Genomic DNA, 17923 nt, shown 5'->3' on the forward strand with positions numbered 1-17923 from the left:
TGACCAGGATGGTCTCGATCTCTTGACCTCGTGATCCACCCGCCTCGGCCTCCCAAAGTGCTGGGATTACAGGCTTGAGCCACCGCGCCCGGCCTGCATGTTTTTTCAGTATGATAACAGTTGCCTGGATGCAACTGCTGCCTCTGAGGTGTGTGAGTCCTTCAAGCAAGTCCCCAAACAAGATGTTTCCCCAAAGAAGATATATCGATGAATATAATATGCACATGAGAAGGTGTTCAACATTATTAGTCTTAGAGAAATACAAACCAGAAACACAATGAGATACCATTTTATACCCACTAGAATAATTAAAATCAATCTAGCAATCCACTCCTGGATGTCTATTAAAAAGAGACGGAATCCCATTACTGAGTATATACCCAAAGGACTATAAATCAGTATCAGTCTATTATAAAGACACATGCACACATATGTTCACTGCCGCACTGTTTACAATAGCAAAGACTTGGAACCAACCCAAATGCCCATCAATGATAGACTGGACAAAGAAAATGTGGCACATATACACCATGGAATACTATGCAGCAGTAGAAAAGGATGAGTTCATGTCCTTTGCAGGGACATGGATGCATCTGGAAACCATCATTCTGAGCAAACTGACACAAGAACAGAAAACCAAACACTGCAAGTTCTTACTCATAAGTGGGTGTCGAACAATGAGAACACATGGACACAGGGAGAGGAACATCACACACTGGGGTCTGTTGGAGGGTGGAAGGCTAGGGGAGGGATAGCAAGGGGTGGGGAGATTAGGGAGGGTTAACAATAGGAGAAATACTTAATGTGGGTGGCGGAGGGATGGAGGCAGCAAACCACCATGGCATGGGTATACCTGTGTAACAATTCTGCAAGATCTGCACATGTACCCCAGAACTTAAAGTAAAATTTAAAAAAAGAGAGAGAGAGATGAAAACACATGTCCACTCAGACTTGTAGGCAAACATCTATAGCAACATAATTTTTTGTAGTAAAACACAAGAAGCAATTCAAGTGTCCCTCAATTGGCAAATGTATAAACAAATGTATCATATCCATGCAATGGGATTCTGTTTAGCAGTTTTACAAAGGACTAGTGGTGCCTGCAGCAACGTGATGAACCTCAAAATGACCTAAGTAAAAGAAACAGACACAGAAGATACATATTAAATGATTCCACTCACATGAGATTTCTAGAAAAGCCTCTATTTTATAGAGGAATAAAATAGAGGAAAATAAAATAAAATAGAGGAAAAAGCAGGTCAGTGCCTGGGAATGGGATTGGTAGTAAGCGGGCACAAGGAAATTTTGGGGGTGATAAAAATGTTCTAAAGCTAGATTGTGATGATGGCTGTACAACTCTATAAACTTACTAAGGCTCATCAAACTGTACACATAAAATGGGTAGATATTGTATTATATAAATAACACCTTAATTAAGGAGTTTAGAAGAAAAATCTTGGGCCAGGTGTAGTGGCTCACACCTGTAATCCCAGCACTTTGGGAAGTCAAGGCAGGTGGATCATGGGGTCGGGAGTTCAAGACCAGCCTGACCAATATGATGAAACCCCGTCTCTACTAAAAATACAAAAATTAACAGGGTGTGGTGGTGTGTGCCTATAGTCCCAGCTACTCAGGAGGCCGAGGCAGGAGAATCGCCTGAATCTGGGAGGCAGAGGTTGCAGTGAGCCGAGATCATGCCACTACACTCCAGGCTGGGCAACAAGCAAGACTCCATCTCAAAAAAAAAAAAAAAAAAAAAAGAAAAAGAAAAATCTCCCTATGCTTCTCTTGCTTCCACTTGAGGTGAAGACGCAGCTCCTCATGGGGTGGCCGCCTCTCCCCTCTAGCTCTTTCTCTGTCTGCTTCAGCCATGAGGCTTTCTCCAGTTTCTCACTGCACTGTCTTTCCTGTGAGTGCTCCAGCAGGTGCTGCTCCCTCTGCCTGGAATGTTTTCTTGCTTCTCCACTTCTTTAGGATAACTCCGAGTCTTCTTCAGCTCTCCATCTCAAGTCACATCTCACAGGACGCCTCTCTGGCTCTGCCCACTGCACTCCTGTCTCCCTGCCCTTTGCCTTGGGGACACTCATCACTCCTGAAACTATTGACTCTTCTCCTAAGCACAGTTTCTGGCTCACAGAGATGCTCAGTAAATATTTCACAAAATAATGTCTGAATAAGCATCTGAATAGTTCTGAGAAGCCCATGATAAACATGTTTAACTTTATGTAAACCAGTGTTTTTGAGGCATGTTTTCACAAAGAACACCTACTCTACTTTTTTTTGCTTTGTTTCATTTTGTTTGTTTTGTTTTGTTTTGTTTAAGACGGAGACTCTCTCTGTTGCCTAGGCTGGAGTGCGGTGGCATGATCTCGGCTCACTGCAACCTACCCCTCCCGGGAAGAACCCCTTTTTGTACACACATAATGTTGTTTGATAATACGTGCAACACAGTATTCAGAAGACCATTTCAGGAAATTATTGTCTAAAATTTTTTTCTAGTTTTTTTTCTGCTACAAACAATGCTGCAATAAACACTCATGCATAAACCCTTAGAAGCTAGAGCTTTTGTCAGATGGATTCCCAGGAGTGGTTATTGCTGTATCAAATGGTGTGTGTACATTTTATCCTAATAGATGTTACCGGACTGTAGACAGTAGATTTTAAGTAAGTTGATTTAAAAAAAAAAAAAAAGCAGAATCCCATAGAGCTGCTAAAATTCTCATTTCTTTATTCCTTTGCAGAGAATCTCCTTCATTATCTTTAATACAAACCTAAGCAAAATCCATTTCTTTATTTCAGCAGATAATCTATGATGAAGAATTTCAGGAATTCATTTGCCACAGAGAGATAGCAATTCACGGGCAAACACTGTTCCTGGCATTTGCTGGGTGCCTAAGTCAAGGATTATTTTTAATTATTGGCAAAAAAGGAACTCTTCAAACTGCCTAAATAAAGGAGGTGGGAGCATCAGGTACCATAAGAATGTCAAAATGGAAGGACCCAAGGACAAGACATATATACAGGTTTCAGGAGAGCTGGAAAAAAGGAAGAAATTGAAGTTTCCTCCTCTCTCCCCTCTGTCTCTCCCTTCTCCTCCTCCTCTTCCTTTCTCTTTCCCTCTCCTTCCTTCTCTCCTTCCTCGTCCCCTTTCTCCCTCTTCTTCCCTTTATCTCTTCCTCTCTCTCTTACTCTTCTCTCTCCTCTTTCTCTCTCTCTCTCTCACTTTCTCTCTCTCTTCTCTCTCCCTATCCAGCAGCCTTAAAACCTGTGCCCAGGTGACGTTCCCCCTTCACCCCTCATCTCAGTGTCATGATTCCAAATTCCTAGAGATACTCCCTGAATGGACTTGTTCATCCTTGCCCATGTGGCCATGACTGGCAGGTCGGGGCCATATGTTTCTTCTTCAAACTGAGCCAGTGACATTTCTGTACAGGGGAAGAGTAAGTAGGAAGGAAGGGAATGATAGGCACCTCCAACACTAGAGTAAGTGCCCCTTAAGTCACAGAATAACCCAGCATTTTGTGCATATATCTCTTTACTCCTGTTTTGCTGGAGGCAGTGAACTAGGGTGCATGCTGGTGGTCAAAGCACACCACTGGAGGAAAGGAAAGCTGGCAGGGATGGCACCTGCATGTCACCCACTCTTCACTCTCCTCCTTCCACTGTGGGCATCCAGGACCTGAGCCTGGACGGTTAGGCAGAAGCTGGGCCTGGATGAGGCTGACTTCCACAGAGGAGGGTAGAAGAAAGGGACTGAAGCTGCCTGGTGAGCCGACACCTTCAGCCTGATTCTGCAGAGGAACCAGGGCCCTCCTGCCTAAGAGCTTCTCTGAGCTAAGGACTGGGAGCATCAAGCCAACCATGGGGGCCCAACCCTCTGCAACAGCCCTAGGACCCTGTCTCCTCCCTTACAACCTCTCTGGGAACCCTAACATGGCCAAAACTCAACTGGCTTGTTGAAAAAGCATGGCAAATTTGTACAAATGGATGTTTGTGAGGATTGTGTGGATTTTCATCTCATCTCAAGATGTTATCTTTCCCAACCAGTGCCCTGCACCTCCTTCCCATCAAAGCTGGAGGAGAGCCTCTCCTCCTTGCTCCTGTGTCCCTGTGCATCCCCAGTCACATCCGCACTCATCCTGGTTGCCCTGTTTCCATGGCTGTCTCCCTAGCCTGACTGTGCACCTGGTGAGGGCAGGGGCCATATTGGAACTAGCTCAGCATCTCACAGTGTGCAGACCAAATGCCCCATGGAACAGCTTCTGGATAGTCTGGTGAAGGCCGGGCATCCACTCCGCCGGCCTAACAACATCCTGACTTCCTTTTAACAGCTTTTCTTCCCCATCTGGTGGAGCACTGCTGCATGCTCATTCCCAGCTTTTAAATCTGAAGTACAGCAACAGACTGAGAAAGAATGAAGGTCATTCTAGCGGCCATGTTCTAACCAGAACCCAGTATGAGGTCACACTTGTTTTTCTTATTTCCCTCCCAAATATGTTGTTTAGTGCTTGACAAGCCATCTAATTAATTTTCTTATTTCTTAAGGTCTCCAGAATCTGTTTCTGTTCTTTGCATCTTAAATAGGAAGCAGGGTAGGGAGACAGAGGAAGAAAAGGAGGGGGGGAGGAAGGGGGGGAGGGGAGGAGGAAGGGGGGGGAGGAAGGAGGGGGAAGGGAAGGGAGGGGGGGAAACTAACGCAAACCCTGAGTGAGTGGAGGGATGAAATAAGACCACGGCCTGGCTGGAAAGCCTGCTATCAGCAGGGCAGAAGTGGACAGTGGTGACGGTTGCTGCAATGAGCAATACTGTCTTTCTGGAACAGCCAGACCAAGCCCAGACATTCACATCTATGTTAACCCTGGGCCAGCCATAGAGATGATTTCGGAAAATTCTCCCTAGACTTCACAAATGTTATCAGGCCCATGGTGTCCTCTGCCATTTAATGACAAATTGACACCTACTGAGCTCCTGCTAGTAGAGACAGGAAGGCCATGGCCCCAGCCCTCAGATTGCCAGGGTCAGAGTGCAGGGTAACGGCCAGGGCAACTGAGAAAGAAAGATGTCAGGACTCAGGTTCCCAGCATGCAGAGAGCATGAGACTCACCTGCAGAGCTTGGTAAAGATGCCATCTGCTGGGCCCATCTAGACTGTGATTCAGTAACTGGGAGTAGGCCCAGGAATCTGGGCTTTACCAACACCCCAGGACTCTGAGGCAAATGGCCTCTCTTTAGAAGACACTGAGAACTGAGAGAAGGAAGAAATGCAGGTAGGTGTGCCCTGGCGACAGCAGACAGCTTGGCCTCTGACTGAACCTCTGCAGAGCTCCTAGGGATGAGCACATCTGCCCTTCACCCCCTCCCAAGTTAATTCCTCCCAGAATGTCTTCATATTGTGCTGCTGCCACTCTGGTGTCAAAAGCATTCAATAGCTTCTCATCACCTCGACAAAAAGGCCTGGCTTCTCAGTCAATCACTGAGCCTCTGAATCTCATCACCCCCTTTTGCTCCTGTCTGCTCTCTAGTTGTTAATCCACAAACCCTCTCCCCTGCACATCTTGAGATCTCTGTCGCTGTAATAAATCACAGGTCTCCCACCTCACAATCTTTGCCCATACCATTTCTCTGCTCTGGAATGCACACCCCTTCCTCTTATCCTCTCTGAGTACTATTCAGTCCTTGAGACCCCCTCGAGCCCTGTTCCCCCTCCCAACTCTGTTCCCCCTCCTCTGACCTCGTAGCTCTGTATTAGACACCTGAGGCTGACATGGGGGTTCTCTGCCTCTGAATCAGAGAATGTCAGAGAGTCCATGAGGAGAAATCCATTTACACTGCCTGATCTGGAAAGACTGGAATGAAACGGGGTGGTGCAGGCAGATTTCCAGAGCAAGCCTGAGTTGGACTCTCAGGTCTCCAGACCGCGGCATCAATTCTCAGGGCACACCCGGCATCCTGACCCAACCCTAAGCTCTAAGTTGACCCACTGTGTTCTTGCTTCAGCACCCCGGTCCTCCCTGAGCCCCTTTCTGGGCTCCTGTCTTCTCTCTGCTGCATGTGGCACAGCGCCCACCTGCCTTCAGGTGCATTGTGCTTGCCCAGACATCCAGAGGCCCAAACAAAATGGTTTCCTTAGTCCCTCAAGAGGACCCTAGACTGAGAAATCACCAACTGAAGGGTGTGAATTCAGCAAAGATCACACCCTATCCCACACCTCCAAGGAAGCAGCCCAAATAAATGACTCCACAGTGTGGCAGTAACAGAAAGGAATGTGGGCTTTGGAATCACACACAACTGGGTTAGAATTATGGGGTTTTGACTTGGAACTATGCCTGCAGCCTTCAGCCAATTACTTACTCTCTCCAAATTTCATTGTTTACATCTGTAAAAGAGTGATAAGAACACCTATCCTGTGGTGTGGTTCAAGGATTAAATTAGATAATACATGCAACATGTTTGTTACATGGTGACCACCCAAACAGTGGCCAGGATCATCCTTGTCGTTGTCTTCATCAGGCTTTACAAAAAAACGTTCTGAACCTTTCTTTGATGCTCATCACAATCTATTCCAGTGCTCCTGTGTCTTGCCTGGGGCCCCTCCACATCCACTATCTGGTCTGCCAAGGAAAACGAAGGCCAGTACTTTGGCAAGAGCCCTGGGAGCCCAAGTGCAGACACAATTCTTTTAAGTGGAGATGGGCAGCATTTTGAATATGCTACTCCCTTGAGTCAGTCAGCTTTTGCTGTGTAATGAACCACTCCAAAATTAAGTGATCTAAAATCAGAGCCATTTATTATTTTTCATGAGTCTGTTAGCTGGTGCTTCTGGGCCAAGATCAGCTGATCTTGCCTGGGCTCACTTACATGTACAGTGGTGACCGGTGGTGGTCTAGGGTAATGTGGGTGGCTGAGCCATGCGTCCATCACCCATCAGACCAGCCAGGTACGTTCACCTGGAAGCAGGTAGTAGTGTCCCAAGTGTCTGACAGCAGAAGCTGCAGGCCTCTGGAGGCCATGCCCAAAACCAATATAACTAACTGCTTCCACCACAAATTCTAACGGTCAAAGCAAGTCATGAGGCCAGCCCAAACTCAAGGGGTGGGAAAACATGCCCCATGTCCTGATAAGAAGAGCGGCAAAGCATTGTGATTTATGGCCACTTCTGTAATCTATGCAGACCTCACACATTTCTCTGCATCGCTTATGGTTCGTAATTGTGCATTGCAGTAAAAAACAAAAACAGAAACTCTGTTTTAAAATAAAGATGGAAGGATGGTTGGAAGGAAGGACAGAAGGATATCTGTTAGATGCACAATGCTCTAGATGAATGAGTGAGTGTATAGATAAGTGAATGGGTAGGCAGTGGGACGATTTCTGCGGAGGTATATTATGTGGGTAGATAAAAGGAGGTTGTAATAAATGGTGGATTTGTGACTGGGTGGAAAGGCGACCTTCACACCTTACTCTCATCCCTATAGCCCCAGAGCGTAGTGGCACAAGAACAAGACAGCTGTGCCTGTCATTGTATGCGTCCTGGCCATCTCCTGGCAAGCAAAACCCTACCCTCTCCACCCCCTGTACCCCCACGGTATGCTTCATTCTTGCTGCGCTGGCTGGCTTGCCACAGAGGCTCACTTACACAACTTTATTCCCATAACCACATTTCTCTCCTCTTCTCCTTTTCCTTGTGGTGACACTCCTGTGCTTAAACCTTTTCAGTGGCTCCCGATTTTCTACAGGATGGAATCCAAGTAGCTTGATAATACCTGTAAGGCTCACCATTGCCTGGCCCCACCTGTCTCTCCAACGTTTTCTCCCAGCGTGTTGGACCATCTCATCCCTCCTGCCCCCCGCTGCTCCCCATTTGCCATGCTGAGCCACATTTGATTATTCCACTTTCCCTGAAGATGCCAGCTTTCCTATGCCCTCAACCACCGTCTTAACCTTGAAGCACATTTTACAATCCTCTACTTGTTACATTTCTATCTCCCACTGGGCTTTGACTTCCTCGGAATTGTGTCTCACTCATGGCACTGCCCTCAGCATCTAGCCCAGTTCCAGGCACCCAGGGCGTGCCCAGAAGTGTTTGCTGAAAGGATTCATAAGCTCACAGCTTTGACACCTTCCCCTAGTTCTCTCAGTGAGTATCCGTTTTAAGCTCATGTTACTGTATGTCCAGCTCTTGACCAGGTGCTGAGAGGAATACAAAAGGAATTTAAGACAGTCACTAGCCACGAAGGATTGACAGTCCGGGTGGAGGAGCTGAAGCAGGTGTGGACAAGCACTCACGCATGAGAAAAATCTCTGTCCACCTAAGGTAGTATAAGCAGCACAGCTGGGAGGGCCCAGGGCTCTCAGGATTCAGAGCGGAGATCATGGTGAAACGGAAACACAAGGACCTTGGTAAATGGAGAATATTTGGGCCAGGGGTTCACGCCTGTAATCCCAGCACTTTGGGAGGCCAAAGCAGGCGGATCACCTGAGGTCAGGAGTTCGAGACCAGCCTGGCCAACATGGCAAAACACTGTCTCTACTAAAAGTACAAAAATTAGCCAGGCATGGTGGCAGGCACTTATAATCCCAGCTACTCAGGAGGCTGAGGCAGGAGAATTGCTTGAACCCAGGAGGCAGAGGTTATAGTGAACTGAGATTGTACCACTGTATTCCAGCCTAGCAGAACGAGACTCAGTCTCAAAAAACAAAAAACACACACACAAAAAAAGAGAAGACGGAGAACATTTGGGCCAGGGGATCTACACTAATAAGACTAGACTGTGAGGGCACAGAAGACAAAGCCACCAGCATGAGATGGTAAAGAAAAGGGAAGTGAGCATAGGGCTGGGAAAAGATGCTGGGGCCAGAGAGTGGAGGGACAAGGAAGAAAAGGAAACTGAGTCCTCAAAACTACCCTGTGAGGGTGATGGCTCAGAGACATTATATGACTGACTGACCCAAGACCACACAACTAGAGAACGGTGGTCCTGGGCTAACACCAGGCTGACTCTAACACCCAGCTCTGTTCATTGCACAGGACTCTATCACTCCAGAGGCACTGGGGCTTAATAAATATTATTATTATGCTACTTGGAATGTGTTCTCTGTTCCTGAATCAACGTGCTCCTGGCCTATTCCTTATCTTTTTGGAAGTACAGACTCTCCACAAGCTGCCTAAACATCGTGTTTATCCTGTGCTGCTTCCAAGGAGACAGGACAGATACTAAGGCCTTGAGGCGAACTCTGAAGGGGTGACCTTGGCACACTCCTCGAGGCCACCCCTCTTGGTCACGAGTCAGCATGAGCCCTGATCTGGATTCACTCACAGGGAAGCCCTTGAGGACTCAGTCCCCTGCTTCCTGGAAATCAATACGTGTTTGACCAGCTGCTTCCCTTTCATCTCTTCATTGTACAATTCTGCCCCAAGAACACAAAACATTGCTATGGCAAGATTTGTTCTTTTTAAATCTGGTCAGAGTCTCACTAAGGTGCATTAATCTTTAACTGTTTATAGATTTTTCTGCTTAGAATTTATGCCCTGTGCTTTCATTTCACTTGGGGAGTCAAGTTCTACTCCCATATTGATGACGACTTAGGAGACTTATTTTCTCTCTGGGATTTCCTTCTGCAGGCTCATTTATCAGATCCAGCAGGCCAGGATCCCATGGATCTCTGCTTCATTCTGGAAACAATAGGTACTTAAGACCTTGGGCTTTAGGATCAGACAGAGACAGACACAAACTGATTCCCCAGCCCTGCCACTCTACCCATGTGACCTTGAGCAAGTTATAAAACCTCTCTAAACCTCATTCTCTTCTGAAAGTGAAGGCCCAATGGAGTATTATCTTAACCAGGATTCTATAATCAGCACAAAGCCCATAAATGTTCATAACAATTACTTTTGCAACGTCTTTAACTTATGCAAAGACTCCCATCTCATCCCACCCTCCCATCTCCCCTCTTCTTCCAAGGGTAGCTACCTGCTCTTCCTCTATTCACCTTATAGGACCACCTGCAATTGTCCCTCCACCCATTGTCCCTGATTAGCTCAATAAGAGGGTGCAGGGTGAAATACACAAAACTAGGCTGTAAACGTATATAATTCATATCTTTTTCAAATTTACTACTGGCAAAAATACATTTTAAGGAGTTAAACCAAAGCGAAAACACAAAATTGGTAAATTTTCTGATAAGTCTTAAGCCCCCAAGGCCCAAGTACACCAAGTACTTGAGAAAGGCTACTCAATGTAAGAGATCGAAAAAAAAAAAAAAAAATCCTTCCTCACACTCATCATTGGCTCAATGACTCTATGGAAAGCAAAACAAGCAGCCATGTGGATTAAGAATCTGCCACACCTCTGTTCTATCTAAAACTAACTTGGCAATGGCTGCTCCTAGTTGCCAAACTTCTCAGATAGCCTCTTCTACCTCCTATTTCAGTCCTTTTATGGGCATGTCATGGGGTGGAGAGGCTGACTGGCCTCCAGTAGGCAGATAAATTATACTGACCCTTACCCCAACTTTCAGTCACTCTAATATAACCAAACTGTCATTGACATCTCACTTAAAAATTCCTTTAGTAATTGCTTCTGACTAAAAAACATTCTAGATCACTGTCATGACATCAGAAGGGACAGAATCATGACATTCTCAGTTGTTTCATCTATGATGTCTCTCACAGGTTGAAATGGCCACTTAAAGGCTGAAATAAGACTGAAATTCAAAGGCTGGCTGTTTCTGATTTCCTGTCAGCTGTGCCACTACCTGAGATGCTGTCTCTCAGCTGATCCAGCACAGTGAGCGACCATCCCGTGTGGCATCCATAATCCTACCATCCCCCTAGTCCCACTATCTGGGTTGGTGGGCCTCTGAGACTCATAAGGTCTTCACCCCCAAGATAGGGCTGTAGGACACAAGGCATGTTCTCCCCGGCACAACCTTGGAACTCATGTGTGGGCTTCCACCAGCCAATGGGTAACCCATATCCCCACCCCACATGTATGCTTGCTGTATTGAAACCACAGTATTCCACAGGACTCATGCTTCATCCTCCAGGAGGCAATTCCCTTGCAAATAGATTGATGCCTATATAGCGGTGCAGGATTGGAGAGGTGAGACCCAGGTATATTTGCAGAAGGATGTTAGGCTGGGAGAGTAGGCTGGGATAGATAAAGTAGAAGGTGTTCTGTTTTTCACAAAACTGACACAATCAATAGAAGCTGCCTCACTGAGTGCCTGAATCTGCCCACTGAACCATGTTGTCATCACTGTGGGCAGGATCCTTGCCAAGTTCCACCTGCTGAACCACCCTTTCCAAGGTGCCCTAGCCATCTAGTGGCAATACAGAAGAGTCTGCCACATGAGCCTGTGGTTGAATAGCAGGAAGGCATGTGAAACATGGTCCTCCTTCCCTAAAACTGGACCCTGACATGACTTAGTGGGGAGCCCACCAAGGTGGTGGATAGATATAACTGCCCATGGGGTCACCTCCCATCTCCCCAGATCCTGGGAGACACTGCTCTACTCAGAGCCCTGAGCCTGGTACATATGGCATTTCTGGTAGCATGTTATACTGGGCAGCCATTCACATGACATAACATCCAGGAATAAGAACTGCAAATAGAATTTATAAATACAATTTAATAAAACAAACCCAGAAGTCATATTTGTGTTCAGTAGCTGCATCCCACTTTGATAATTATTCACATGTGCAGAGGAGATTAATTGAGGCTTTTATAATGCTGGCTAAAAAAGAAAATGACAACTCACTTTTTGGTATCAGAACCCTCCCCCAGTGCAAATGGAAATTACCCTGAGATACCCTTTTTCACTTGCAAAAATCCAAGAGTTTGACAACATCATCTGATGGGAAGCTGTGAGGAAACAGATGCTTTCGTACATTGCTGGTGGAAAAGCAAAATAATACAATTCTATGGAAGGAAATTCAGCAATATCTAGCAAAAGTGCATTAGGTATTTGCCCTTTAACATAGCAATTCCACTTTCAGGAACCTATTCCAAAGACACACTGGCAAAAATATAAAAAGACTTATCCCGCTCATTGTAGCAGTGTTTTTTACAGGAAAACACTGGAAACAACCTATGTGTCCATGAGTAGGATACTGCTTCCAGAACCTATAGTACTTCCACAAAAAGGAGCACCATGCAGCTGTAAAAGAGGAGGCAGCTCTCTGTATATTACCGTGGATTAATCTCCAGGATGTTTTCTTAAGCTAAAGAAAAGCAGATGTTATGCTACCATTTCCCAAAAGAGCAGAGCTGTGGATAAATATTTAAATTTATATCTTGTAATGAAAGAATAAACCATAAGATAAAAGAGATAACCAATGATATTGTATAAAACTTTTTTGGATCCCAATTCAAACAAATATACTGGAAAAAAATGAGATAATTGAACAATTGCTGGATATTTGATGACATTAGGAATTAATAATTTTTTTCTAGTTATGATAATATTGTGGTTACATTTCCAAAAAATGACTCCTTCTCAGAAGCAGTCATCCAAAGAAGTTGCAGTCCTACGCAATCACATGTTCTCAGCAAGATAATCTCAGAGGGCCCCACAAAAGTGTACCTGGAGAAGGAACTACCTTTGAATACCCACCAACCCAGACAGACAGAAGCAGATTATGACAGTGGAGGTGAGAACTTCCCGGTCAAATATCACTACCCCCTTTCCTTGTTTAGTACAGGAGAAATAAAAAATAAAAATTTAAATTTAAAAAGCCCAGCTTGCTGGGTAACAGAGAGAAGCAAAATCCAGAAACACAATTTCCTTTAGCTTTCTAGCCCAAAGTCATAAACTGGGACAGAAAGAAGGTTGAGATCACATTAAGGTCTTGCTTATTATATTGACTGACATTTTTATTACTGGAAAAGGATATTTTGTTGTTGTTGTTGTTCCTTGATACGGTAGGCAAAATAATGGTTCTCCCAAAGATAGCCATATCTTAATCTCAAATAGGTTACCTTTTTAATGGCAAAAGGGACTCTGGAGCTGTGATTAAATTAAAGATCTATAGATGGAGAGGTTATCCTGGATTATATGGGTGGGCACGATGCAATCACCTGGGTACCTATACAAAACGCAAGAGAGTCAGAGAATAAATGTAAGGAAGGAAGCAACAGTCAGGATGAAGTAGCCACGAACCAGGAAATGCAGGCAACATCTAGAAGCTGGAAAAAGCAAGGAAGAGATTTTCCCCTAGAGCCTGAAGAGGGAATGCAATTCTGCTAACATCTTGATTTCAGTCCATAAGACCCATTTCAGACTTCCGACCTTCAGAACTGTAAAAGTTCATGTTGTTTTAAGCTTTTAAAAAATGAGTTCTGGCCGGGCGCGGTGGCTCAAGCCTGTAATCCCAGCACTTTGGGAGGCCGAGGCGGATGGATCACGAGGTCAAGAGATCAAGACCATCCTGGTCAACATGGTGAAACCCCGTCTCTGCTAAAATTACAAAAAAATTAGCTGGGCATGGTGGCGCGTACCTGTAGTCCCAGCTACTCAGGAGGCTGAGGCAGGAGAATTGCCTGAACCCAGGAGGCAGAGGTTGCAGTGAGCTGAGATCGCGCCATTGCACTCCAGTCTGGGTAACAAGAGTGAAACTCTGTCTCAAAAAAAAAAAATGAGTTCTTATCTTTGAGAGATACTTTCTGAAATGTCCCCAGATGATATGATATCTGGTATTTGCCTCAAAATAATTTTGAAAATTGGGGAGTAGGTGGTGATATAGATGAAACGAGATTGGCTATGGGTTAATAATTGTTGAAGCTAGGGAATGAATCCATGGTGGCTCAATATACTATTCTCTTTAAGCTTACATAGGTTCAAGATTTTCTGGAACAAAATAGCTAAGAAAGAGAGAGAAGAAAAAAAGAGGGAGAGAAAGAAGCCATCTCTTGTGCTGTATGTCATAATCTGAGAAACAAATATGTGATTAAATGAAGAGGGTGAGACAGAAAGTAGCTGACCCGCACTGCAGAACCATTTTCTACACAGAAATAAATCCACAGGCCACCCTTAAAAGCGGGTTGAAGATTCTGGGGCCTGTAGACATGGTGTCTCATTTGCATGTTTGAATATTCATGAACTCATCAAAAAGGAGTGTCCTCAGTAGACCTCGGTGCCCCTCAGCCTCTGTGGCCTCTTGACAAGCTCTCCCACTCCCCGATGCACGAAGGCAGCTTTGTTGGGCCACTCTCATCCTTTCAGTCATTAACCTCACAGATGGCATGGTGACAGCACAGAGACTGAAGCAGGGTCATTCTTCATAGCATAACTCCGGAGACATATTTGAATACAGGAAAAAGGAAGATTTTACAAGTCTACAAGATAACAATGATCCCTTGAGAAGAAAAGCAGGGGCGTGGTCTCAGAGCCAGGGAAGCCAGATGATAAATATTTTCTTACAAGATGAGGGAGAAGCACCAAGCCACCTGTCCCCTGCTAGGAGTGAATCTCTTGATGTGTGGCAGACCTGGCAGAGAGGGTGGAAGGAGACTGCAAGTCACTCCCTACCCCAAGGTCTTGAGAAAAATATCTTCTGGGGGGTGGGGACAGAGCCTTGGGATCTGTTTCAGGGCTCTCTGCTCCAACCTCATTGTCTTTGGGAAGCTCTGCTACCCCAACAACGGGGGACCCTGGCAAGCTGCTTGATTTGCAGTGACATAAGCATAGTACTGCCCACCTCACAAAGCAGGCAATCAAGGCATCATTTCATGGAAATATTTTTCTTTTCTTTTCTTTTTTCTTTCTTTTTTTTTTTTTTTGAGACAAAGTCTTACTGCAACACCCAGGCTGGAGTGCAATGGCACGATCTCAGCTCACCCTAACCTCCGCCTCCCAGGTTCAAGCGATTCTCCTACCTCAGACTTCCAAGTAGCTGGACTACAGCGTGTGCCACCATGCCCACCTAATTGTTGTATTTTTAGTAAAGATGGGATTTCACCATATTAGCCAGGCTGGTCTTGAACTCCTGACCTCACCAGATCCGCCCACCTCCCAAAATGCTGGGATTATAGGGGTGAGCCACCGTGCCCAGGTCATGGACATATTTTTCTGAGCTCTGGTTTATTCCTGTGGAGTTGACTGATCAGCTGAAAAATGAAAAGTCACATTTCCTTCCTATCCTCACAGGGAGGGCCTACGGTGTCCCTGAGCTCCCCTCACTCAGGAGCCCATGCTAGGGATCCTTGGCTCTCTCCTCTCCTCCCCAACAGAGAATTGTTCTTTGTGCCTGTCTATCTCACTCTACACACAGGCCAGGGTGATTTCCCACTGGCCTGGCTTTTCTTTGTGGCCTTGGGAGCTCCTTGGGCCTCCAGATATTGGTTGTAGATCTCTACTGCTCTTTTTTAAAGCTAATGAATGAAGCGAGCCCATTTAGGGATGCCTGCGTGTACTGACATCTCTTTCTCTCGGTCATTAACAAGTCTGCCATTGCTTTGGCACTCTGGCACTCCATTGCTTATCTATCTCCTCAGTCCCCTGGACTATCCTTCCTCCTCTTCATCTCTCTGATCCTGGTGTCCTCAAGATCCAGCTAGAGCCTCACCCGCTCCAGAGTGCCCTCACTGATTGCAAGCCCACACAGACACCCTCCTTCTTCCCTGTGTAATGTGTTCAGCTGCTCTTTATTTGCTTCACACATCCCAATTAACATCACCCCAAACAGAAAGGAACTCTAAAAAATACTTTTTGTTTCTAAATCAAGAACCAAATGGATTAAATTGAGCATAATAGGGTGGCTGAGGAAGGATAACTTTGATGATACCTGATGCTTTGAAGAGCATTTCCCATTTCACCTCATTGGACTGATCTTAAAGCCCCAGAGGAGGGGCACAAACCAGCACCCTTCTCTCTTCTGTGGCTTTCCCCTCCTTTCTAGGGCTCCTCTGGCTCAAACAGCAGTGGATCGGGAACAGTAGTCAGTGCCATGCCTTGTAGATTCTTCATCCTTTGCTTCTCAGCACCCTGAGGGGTGGTCACAGTGTCCTCATTTCACAGATGTGGTAACTGCAGCACAAAGAAACCAAGTATCTTACCCCAAATCATTCAGGTAGACAGTGACCCAGCCTGCAGCAGAATAGGCGTTCTGCCTATAAAGCTAACCTATGCAGCCTACCCTTTGCTGCAAGAAATAGCATAGCCACCAGGGGCTGTGCCTGGGAGAGCGCTACTGGGAGGAGACCCACAAGAGCAGGAGCATACTGACGCATTTGGAAGACTAGACAAAGAGGCAGACAGAAACTGCGTGAAACCAGCTGAATTAAGTGCTGTATGTTCAGCCAACCAGCTCAGAAAAGTGAGGTCAGGTGAGCAGGAGTTGTCCGACGTGGTCAGAGGAGGGAGGAGTGGAAGGCTTGTGGTTCTTTGGGATGGACAAGAAGGACTGGAGAGGTGGGCAGACCTCTGCCTCGAGCATGAAGGGGCCACTCGAAGCATAGAGAGAGCCAGAACTGACTGGCCTCTGCTGTGTGCCAGGCCCTATGCTGGGCATTTGGCATAAACCATCTCAGGAGATTCAGCACAAAGGGAGAAGTTTGGGGAGGATGAGAAGTTTGGTTAGTGGGGCTGGATGGCATCAGAGAGCCGGGAGAAGAAGAGTTTAGACTAGTCGGAAGTGACCAAGGAATGGCCAGGTCACTGCGTAAGCCTTTGGCCGATGCTCCGTTCTGGTGAGCCAGGACAAGGAAGCCCAGAGCATGGCTGGCCCTGTTGAGACGCCTTAGAGAACCCAGGCCAGACTCCATCCATCCCTGCAGAGGTGTCTTACTGCACCTTCAGGTTGGAACTGGGAGAGGTTGCCCTGAGTGTCCAGCCTAGATGAGCCCTGGGCTGGCTGGGGAGGGACACAGAGCCAGTGATTGTGTGAACAACTGATGACCTGACCATCCCAGAGTCAGACAAAGACGCAGTGGGGAACAGGGGCAGAACGGCGGCAGCAGCTGTCTAGAGCAGTGGCTGTCAACCAGGGCTGGTTCACCCATCACCCACACCCCAGGGCCTTTGACAATGTCTGGAGACATCTTTGTGTGTAGGTGCCACTGGGATCTAGTGGGGAGGGGCCAGGGATGCCACTAAACATCCTATAATACATACGGCAGCCCCCCACAACAAAGACTTATGTGGCCCAGAATGTCAGTAGCACAGAGGTTAAGAAACCATAGCGTAGAGCACGAGGATGAGAAGGGCTGAAATTCAAGTCCCTGCCTGGGAGGAAGCTGCCTCTACCCCAAGGAAGAGGCTTCTTCTAATTCAGCCTGTACTGTGAGAACACACGTGAGCCCCAGGGAGGCAACCTGGGGAAGGTGATGCTAGAGGGGAAGAAAACGTATCTGCTGTCACTCAGGCTGTGATTTGTACAAAAAAGCAATTTAAAAGAGGTAGTTAAAAAGAGGGTCAAAAAGTCAGCCCACGTGATTATGTCATCTCCTTGGTGGCAAATACAGCTGTGTTAAAACCCTATGACATACCCACACAGGTGGAAAAGGAGATGTGATCAAAGATTTTCATTGCGGTACTGCTTTTAATAGTGAAAGATCAGAAACAATGTAGTTTGTCCGTCAGGGGACAAGCTGGATAAGCAATGGAATATACTGCAAAATAATGGGGATGCTTTGTATGTACAATTACGGAAAGGTCTCCAGAATATATTAAGCGAATAAAGCAAAGTGCAGAACACCATGGAGTACAGTGCGGCCAAAAGGTGAAATGGGAGGAAACATTAATAAAGAGTCTATTGCTTACATTTGCATAAAGCAGTGGCTCTCAAAGTTGATTGTGCATCAGAATCACCCAGAAAGTTTTTTGTAGCCACATGCACTTCAAATAACATCAACCTTTTTTGTTTGTTTGAGAGAGAGAGAGAGAGTCTTGTTCTGTCGCCTAGGCTGGAGTGCAATGGCGCGATCCTA

The sequence above is a fragment of the Sapajus apella genome, unplaced genomic scaffold (assembly GCF_009761245.1).
Source record: "Sapajus apella isolate SASKATOON/1434 unplaced genomic scaffold, GSC_monkey_1.0 scaffold4, whole genome shotgun sequence".
NCBI classification, from domain to species: domain Eukaryota; kingdom Metazoa; phylum Chordata; class Mammalia; order Primates; family Cebidae; genus Sapajus; species Sapajus apella.